Source organism: Antedon bifida, chromosome 4 (genome assembly GCF_963402885.1).
Source record: "Antedon bifida chromosome 4, ecAntBifi1.1, whole genome shotgun sequence".
In the NCBI taxonomy this organism is placed as follows: domain Eukaryota; kingdom Metazoa; phylum Echinodermata; class Crinoidea; order Comatulida; family Antedonidae; genus Antedon; species Antedon bifida.
This window is the reverse complement of record NC_136229.1, coordinates 1,936,479-1,946,468: the sequence shown is the minus strand read 5'-3', so window position 1 is coordinate 1,946,468 and position 9,990 is coordinate 1,936,479.

Genomic DNA, 9,990 nt, shown 5'->3' with positions numbered 1-9,990 from the left:
CAGTCGTCTTAAAACACTCGACTCGAGGAAGACAATTATCCGTAAAAGAGGGGGTTATAAACAATAGTTGTTATACACCACAGTAAGGCAAATGCTCTGACAATCGTTTGCGTCAACTATCCAGTCGTCATAGAGAGCGCCCTTTCGATCACAGTGAATACAATTTTTAATTTATTAAATTTTATTTCAACATTATTTTACGAGTGTGGTCCGAAGCTGCTCATCAGGGACTTCACATAACATGAAACAATTAACAATTAAATTAAAATAAATAGAATTTATAAAGATTAACAAAATAAAATAATGCACAGAATTATTAGAATCAAAAGGGAAATCAATTGAAACATTGAATTTAATTAAATTGGTTATATCAGAGAGGAAAGACAGGAAAAAGGATGCAATTAAAACAAAAAGATGGTTCTTGAGAAAAAATTTGAAAGAACAGTAAGTTGAAGCAAGACGGGTCTAAGGGAAGAAACTAAGTTGGAGCATTGAAGCTAAAAGACTGTTTAAAAAGTTCCAAGGTCTGGGTATAAGGAGAGATCACCGTCTGCATGGAATGAATCAATAAACATTATCATTACATATTCATCATATTTTTTGTGTAGGCCTATATTTTATCATTTGAACTCGATTTAATCTTTTTTTCCTTATTCAAGTTCAAAATTATTCATCAAAATAGTTTTGCATTCTTTACATTGTAATAGTATGCTACTAATCAAAGTTAAATCATTGTACTGGTGATTATTGTCACTTTATACGTGAGAGAGCATGGAGAGAGGACAAATATTCAGGAAACACTGTATCGTACAAAGTGATCATACATGCATATATATAATTAAAATATTTGGTAACTTTTAAGCAATTTAAATATGTACAATAAAAGTTTAAATGAACAACGAAATTACAATGCTCGGATTAAAAGGACACGAACCATGTATATTAGTTGTATGTTATTTCCTGTTCTCAACGTCAGATAGGTTAGAAGCTCATAATACAACATAGGGCATATTCATCATTTTTGGAGCGCCTTTTATCTTTAATAATTAGTTTGTCATCAGGAAGAACATGAACGTAAACATGCTGGCATTGTTACATTACATTATGTTAACCCTAACTATACGTAATGTGTATACAGGTAAGACATTGAACTCGTTTCAAAAGTTGAAATCTCATATTTTATTAGCGGCGGACGATTGTGCAAACATGTACGGGAAACGTTTCCCCTCGTTAGTGTGAAGCTTTTTAAAATGGTGCATATATTTATACAAACTTCGACCGGTATTCAATTACGTTAATGCTTTGTTTTTTAAATTATTCAAACATCTGAATAGCTGCTAACAGCGTATTATAAATAATAAAAAGTGCTGTGTTTTAGGTGTGTAAATTGTTTATTTATAGCTCTGTCCACACTATCAAAAAAAGTGTGATGTGTACAAATATGATAGTGATATGCTTAAATATGGTAGTGATATGAAATCATGTCCATATATCGGCACATCACATTTTTTCACATAACACAAGTTTGATAGTGTAGACAGAGTTTAAGCCAGTTAATATGTAGTTCTTTTAGTTTGAGTTGATAAGGTGTATTTGCAAAATCCAGAATCACGAAGCAGCTTTTATCTGATTGCTGATGACACGTTTCTGAATTTTGCAAATGTTGGAAAGTTATAAGCTTCTTCTTATTCGTTCAGCCATATTTCTTATCGGTATCTACGTTTTCAATGACAACAAAATAAACATCATTTTTTTGTTCAGCCCCTCCTCTATGGTCAAATTGCCCATCAGATATCGAACAAAATACAGAACCTAATTCAAATCAGGCGACGGTCACGTGGACGACACCAACTGTAACTGATGACACTACACCGTTTTCAATACTTGTCATTCAAGAAATATACAATCCAGCGTTGGAGACGCCAAATGTATTTTTAATAGGAACTACAGAGGTTCGCTATGTTGCTACTGATTCAGATACAGAGGTTGGATCGTGTATTTTTAATGTCACTATTATCGGTGAGTATAATAATAATAGTTTATGTCATTTTAACACTATAGTAATTCGGGTGGTGTTTTTGAATGAATTAAAGAAGCCGTGTGTTATACTTAGATGCATCGATTGTATATACTGCTTCCGCCTGGAGAAAGACTCGAAACTAGCCAATCATGGGCAAATATATAAAGAAACGCGTACCATTTACACAAATACTAAATGATTGAATTTAAAATGCTTATATAATTTCTTTTTCCAGTACCATGCAGTGATTTCCAGTGTGTTCCGAGTACGTTGCCATGTGTTTCAGAAAGTTCTACGTGCGATGAGAATATTGACTGTATAGATGGAGCAGATGAATCAATGTGCTTAGGTTTACAACCATGGAACTTTGCTTCAATCAGTAAGTTTACAATAATCCTTAGAAAATGTAAAACTAGTTTGTGCTGACCATAGTTTAGTTCATATCCACTTATTACTTTATACTTATCCACTTATTACTAACTCTAGTTACAGTTTAGAGTACTTAATTCACAACTAGGAAACGTTACTGAGTAAATTCTAGTTTAGTACTTATTGTAGTTCACAAGCAGGGAACGTTACTTTGCCGAATAAGTTTTACCCGCTTTGTGTACTATTTCTACAGTTTACAATTTTACTTTAAGTTTCAGCTGGTGAAAATGACATCATACTGACATTGGATCGTGCATACGGAGCAATATACGGAGGACGGTTAACCAACGGGACGTCTGAATTACAAACTTACTATTTCAACAGTACATATGGATTTTCTGGAATCGACTATGATCCAGTTTTAGAAGAAATTTATTTAACAGACGTTGATAATGGACAGATACTAAAGACACAGCTCAGTGGAGAAAGTTTAACTGCTGTTGTCAGTGAAAACATAACATGTAAGTAAACCACATTTAATTGGAAGTTAATTTAATAATTTACACTTTCACCAGAAATAAGTAAAGAACAACATTATCATAAGAAACCCGATTTTTATGTTTCAGATCCAGAGGGAGTTGCTATTGACCACGTATCAAGAACTATTTTTTGGACTGACTCAGCAACCGATAGCATTGAATCTGTGCAAATGGATGGAAGTAATCGCAAGACTATATTTACAGGCATTAACAATCCAATAGGAATTGTTGTGCTCTCATCAAACAGGTAACTATAATGCTCACATTGATTGCTTCTTGTGTAATTCCAGAAATAACAATAGGTAACAGTACGTAAATGTACGACCGTGAACAAATTATGTGGTCGGATACACACAAACAAACTCAACCGAGTCGTGATTTTATAATTCGAAAATTTCACAACATTCCGTGTTTTTGTTATTTTTGCTTGTTGTATTTCGTTCTTTCCGCTGTAATTTTGTACTTTGGAGTACTATAGTCATATAAAAATACGATGTTTTCGTCTCCTCCCATGTTTACAATATTATAGTTTAAGTCCAATTGAAAGATTGGTTTGGCTGTAAATACTAGACAATTTTTACAATACATTTTAGTGATTGGAAATCTGATAACTATGGATGATAATCTGTTTTGTTCGTTTACTGATCAGTGAGCGTGCTACTACATGGTTTCACTGCAGTAATAAATAATGTTGGTTGATTATAGTTGTTACTTTTATGTCTCGTGTACATGGTCATTTGAAAGATTTAGGCTACGCTGATATATTCCCAGCAATTAAAGAAATTACTATTACAAACAAGAAGGTCTTATGCGATAGAGTTACAATATTTTTTGTATTTTCTCTAGAACATTATTTTGGTCTGATGGTAACAGTTATGTTGAACGAAGTACATACGAGGGTCAAGATAGGCGACGAATAGTAGTAGAATTACTTGATCATATTATTGGTCTATCATTGGATGTGCAAGGTCCGTATCAAGGAAAGTTGTTGAAAATATCGCAAAGGCCCGTATATACTAGGACGGTAACGAACGACGATAAATAGATACATTCCAAATTTCGTTCGTATAACATTAAAACGGGACTAAGTTCATAAATGATTTGGTGGAGTAGGAATGAAGGAGGTTTGCTGGTCAAGTCGGCCCTAACAATTTCGGCCAAAGTCAAGCCATCCCCTGCCCACTACCTCCCAAAACAAGTTAAGGTCTTTTTTAGAGGAATGTTCAGTTTATAATAATAACTGTTTCTTTGAATAATTTTTTTTTTTTAAGGTGGTTGGCTGTATTGTGCCATTGGTGATAATGTTTTGTACAGTTCATCATCGATTTTTAGAATTGATTACTGGGGTAATTCGTGGCAGATTGTTTATCAAGCACCCTTTGATGGTAAATTATTTGACGTGTTTTATTATCAAGGCTTCATTTAGTTTACGGATTGGGAAGGAGATGACGTAAAGAAAGTTAAACCAGCCAAAAACTCTAATATATCTACACCAGTCACTACACAATTATTTCAAAGAACTTCATCCCAAGCTAGAGGAGTTATCATTATATCTTACAAAGGTGTGTTTATCATTTTGTTCATTGTAAATAATTCCATTTGTAGGCCTAATCTTGTAAATATTATATTTTATTTTGTGTCAGTGAACTGTAGTTAGTTACTGTATGTGTGCGTATTAAGGCTACTGAATCTAGCTAAAACATATGGTGAACTGGAACACAATTGTAGGCAAAGGTTTTTAGGTTTTAAACGAATGTATAATGTTGTCCTGACCACAAATCAACCCTCTTTCATCCACCGCCTTCGTATGTAAATGAGCATAAATATTCAAATTAGCTATAGAACCCATATCATTGGTGACCCATTAATCATTTTACAAATTGTATTTATTAAAGACACTGAGAATCCGGTTGTAACTTGTCCGAATGACATCATCACTGAATCAATCGATGGCACTACAACTGCTCTAGTGACATATACAGCAACATCAACTGACAACGTTGGTGTAACTTCTGAAAGTTTTAATATTCTTTCTGGATCGATGTTTGAATCTGGTGAAACTACTGTCATGTTCACGGCGTCAGATTCGTCTGGCAATCAAGGAACCTGTTCGTTTACTGTCGCAGTCGAAGAAGGTGGGTTATATGATACTGTGATTTTTATACACAAGATTAATCTGCGCAGTCCATATTATCGGCAAGATGTTTGGTGGAAAAGCTCGCTATTAAGATAACGAAGATGATAGCGTAAACAATGGTGAATCAAGATGAGATGACATTTCTGAAAATAATACTGATGGTAGTCTCGTTATCATAGAACAACTGTATAGAGCCTGCGACAATTATCCATCTCCTCATAAAGCCATATGGCTCTTCCTTCAGAATTGTTTACATACAGGTGTATAAATGGGTACCCGGTTAGATCAAGACACAGCTTTGCGCTGATTACTAGCTGCATATATGGGAGTATCCATAGGTGTTTGATCAGGAAATGACTGGGGTAATAATGTTAAGCGCATTGAGAGCTTGCTTATATGCGCTATATAAGAATGAACTATTATTACTATTATTATTATACAATCATGACCAATGTGTGCTAAGCAATGTAGTAATGGTGGAACTTGTATTGTAAACAATGACGTAGAAGAGTGTCAGTGTACGAGTTACTTTGTGAAAGCAATAGGGGTAATATTTCCAAAAATCACAATGCATTATAATATATGCTTTATAAATAGTATGACAATCAAGTAAAGCAATAATTCTAGTCATTGCCTACATATTACCAAAATTATATCTCTTCATCATAGGGCCAATATTATGTACTATGCTATGTAGTAATGGCGGAACGTGCATGTTAAACAATGGCGTAGAAGAATGCCAATGTTCGAGTGACTTTGAAGGTGATGATTGTGAAAGCAATAAAGGTACTCTACGTAATTCAACAAAATATTCTTAAACAAATAACAAAATATAGGCTAAGCTATACTTTTTTTATTCCGCTGGAAATTGATTCCGTCATCTATAGAGAAATGTGTTGTCCTGTCATTATAAATTGTCGTGTTTTACAGCTTCATCAAGTTTGATAGAGATTGCAATAGGATTGTTCTTTGCCGGCATTGTTATTGGACTGTTGGTTGCAGCTGGGGTCGCATTTAAATACAAACGGTCCATAAAGGTTTGTCAGATATTTTAAGGTTTGCGTTGCAATGCACCGTCAGTTTTTAACGCTCGCATACTTACCGCAGTGTGTCCATTGTATCGTTCAGCATTAATACAGTAAAATCCTCTTATTTTACCTGGCGCAAAATGTTAAACTATGTAGTCCATCAACAAACGTATGAAGGAACATGTCATATCAATACCTTTTTTATTAATTTTTGTAAATTAACTGTTCACACAGAATACACCGGTTGAAAACGGATTTACTGATTCAAGTCAAAGGAATAATGTAAGTTGGCTCAAAAACTGTACCCTCTTCTCAACACTTATTTACTGAAATAAATCGCCCCATCATTGTGTAAATAATTTTTTATATACAATTCTCCTGTCATTTATTGATTTACTGTGTGACTTATCCATTTAAAATTCGGGATCCATCCCTTAGGCTTCTTCAATCCGGTTGTACCCATTACCGTGCCTTTCTTTTAAGTGTAACATCCCACACACGCATATACTATTGCTTAATAAACGTTCCAAAACGCTACAATTATTTTAGCAACAGGACCATGTGGAAACTGGAGAATTACATGAATACATGGCAACTATAGAACCACTGGGAATAGAAAATATCACACAACATACATATGAGACTATAGAAGATACAGTTGAAGAAACAAAAGACAAGGAAACGATGTACATTAATGTTAGGTCCAAAAAGAAATAAAAGCTAGAGTTATGAAAGGTAGTCTGATAATATTATAGAAGTTTTTAACAGCAGTGTCATAGAAATCATGTAGGCCTACCATAGGATGCTATAGTCCGGTGATTTAAATTGAAAATGGGAGTACGTAGTTTAATTCAAGTTAGATGTGTCGCTGTCCAACATTTGAAATGTTTTGCTTTAATCGAGGAGGGAAAAAATAGTTTTGGGTTGTTTGATCATAATTATGCTTCTACGATGATTCTCATTTAAGCTTTTTAACACAAAATTAATGATCATCAAACTTATTCTTACAAAAGGTTTATATAACTAAACTAAAATTATAATTATAATTGATATTATTATGTTATTAGTGAATGTATATGTATGCAACCATAGCAGACACGAGTGAAGGATCAAAAGAAAAAGAAACGGTTTAAATTAATGCTAGCTCGAAAAAGAAAGAAGCAAATACTGTAACAAAATTTAGTTCTCAAATCTCAAACTTTTCACCATTTGTTTTCGATATATATTAAGATTTTGAGTAATCATTTAAATACTAACTTGATTTACTATAATTTTTATTTTAAATTTATGAGTGTTTTATTATTGTTTGGTACGTGTTGTTGTTTTATCTCTTATATCTCTACATTTTACAACCTGTAGACGCGAATATGTATTTTAGACTTATCCTGTCACTGAAGTTCAAAATTGAAGAGTTTTTGTTTTCTCGTGGTAGTCAAATATTGAAAGGAAATTCAGTGTTCCATCACATCAACTTTGGTATGATTTTATTAACAACAAACTAGTGTTTATAAGTTTTAGTCAGTTTACAGGGCTGGATCAGTATATACGATAATGATACTCAATACAGTTTGTGTTATTTATTGAGTTTTTGATTTTCACACGAATTTCACGATTGTCAAACATTATTCTTACATAACTGATTTATAACCTAACCAACTAAACTAAAGATTAAATTAATTTACGTTAATGTAAATTATTTATGTTAGCAATGATATTTAAAAAATAAAATAGTTTTAGAATTGATATTGTTGCTGTAAATATAGTCTAGGATATGGCAAGCCTCAGCTGTCTGAAGTATTCAAAATATTATATTATTATATCATTTTTTTATTATATTATATATTGTATTGTAATGAATTATACGTTTTGCATTATATTACTTGGTTTTAGCATTATATTATATCTATTTCTAATATATTATGTGAAAAATGTAACAAAGTATTGACTTTTTGTATTATATTATTCGGTTTTAGCATTATATTATGAACATTTACTATTATATTATTAATAAAATACATTATATTATAATATAATTGTATTATATTAAACCCATTTACCTTACTTTATAACATACAACATTATTATATTATATGGATTCGTTAGTTATATTATTATTTTGTATGATGTTTATTATACGTCACGGCTCATTTCAGTTCTTCTAACTCTTTCTCTCCCTCCCCCTGTTCACTAGCAATCAGCGGCAGAATCTGAATTGTGTGACTGTTGAAGAATAACTATACTACGTACTAGGCCTAGCCTAGGCCTACTAGGGGATCTAGCCTAGACGTAGCTAGTTAGACAAGTGACCAAGGACCACCGGACAGCTACAACTAATACTACAATACAATAATACTACTAATGCAATAACTACTACTGCTAATACTTAGGCCTAGCTAGTAGAGTACTAGGTAGGTTAGCTACTACTAGGCTCTAGGGGGGTTAGGGCGTATGTATGATGTTAACTACCTACTAGTACTAGCCTAGGCTAGGCCTAGACTTAAGTTGTAGTAGGCTAGGGCGGGGCCTGCTGCCTTAGGCTAGGCTAGGCTACTACTACTACTACTACTACTAGGCAGCCAGCCCATGATGGTTACGAGTAAGCCAAAATTTTGGATATAAGTAAACCAAAATTTGGGTACGAGCGAGTTGGCATGGGTACGGGTTGACCTGTATCCTTCTTTCTAGCTAATCGTACTAGGCCTAGGCCTCAAGTAAGTCTACGCTACCCAGTCCGGCTACAATATGGTCTATTTTGTTTTATAGCTTTATTGATAGCTGGGTTCAAATCTGGGTTGGGACGGCTTTTTCTCATTCTAAAACAGAGTTCCTTATCATAATAAAATAATATATGAATTTATTTGTAATAGTACCTAGGCCCTAATTGCCATTGCATTTATTATTATTAATTATATATTATACGGTTACCCCTTAATTATACTATAGTATAATTTCCTTGTTATATTTTACAATATTTTCTTTATAATTCTACAATTTTGTCTTTCACAGCACAAATTTATCATACTGTATTTGTCCAAGCTACTCCAGCTACATGGTATTGCCTTGAGGCTAAACTACACGGTATACTGGCACTACCGTCATTCCTGGCTCGTCAACCTGGACCACATAAGCACAGTTTCAGTTTATTTACCATTTCAATTTCTGAACATAAGAGATGAACAACTTATATGGATGGATAACCATAAGAGCGAAGCTCGTTTACCGGTCACCCGTTAGTGCAGTGACATTATGGACAACATAAAGACAGGACAAAGGTGCAATACATAACAAGACATGTGAACACTTGTGTTTGCAACCCCTTGGATAAAATAATATATTTATATAAAGGAGAAAGATAGATATTATAATATTTCTTTTTTATCATACAATACATAGTACCTATTGGTATTATATCTAAAAATACAAAGGCGGCTAACACAGATAGTTCCATATATACAGTACTCTCTTATAAATAGATGTATCTCTCCAATCTACCTAATCTAATAATAGTACTATTAGCATACTACTATACACTTTGTAGACAAAAAGTAAGTTGTATACACCTAGAGGACTTATGGTAGTACAGTCGAACGCCCTCTCACTGGCCCGGTCAACATAATCTATACCTAGATTATTACAGTAATTAAAGTACATTATTACAGAGATTTTTTTTTTTTTTTTTGCAGAAATCAAAGTTATGTGTATAGAAAGCAGTACTCGTATTAAAAACTAAGCAGGTTGTACTCTTGAACGCAAACTGGCAGGATATTTTGAATATTTTTTATTGTTGAAATGAATGGAATCCTACTTCTTTGCAACAACTGGAGACGAAGACATATTATGACCCTTTTATTTAAATTTATTTGAATAGACCTTCATGTAAATTCATTAAAGGCTATA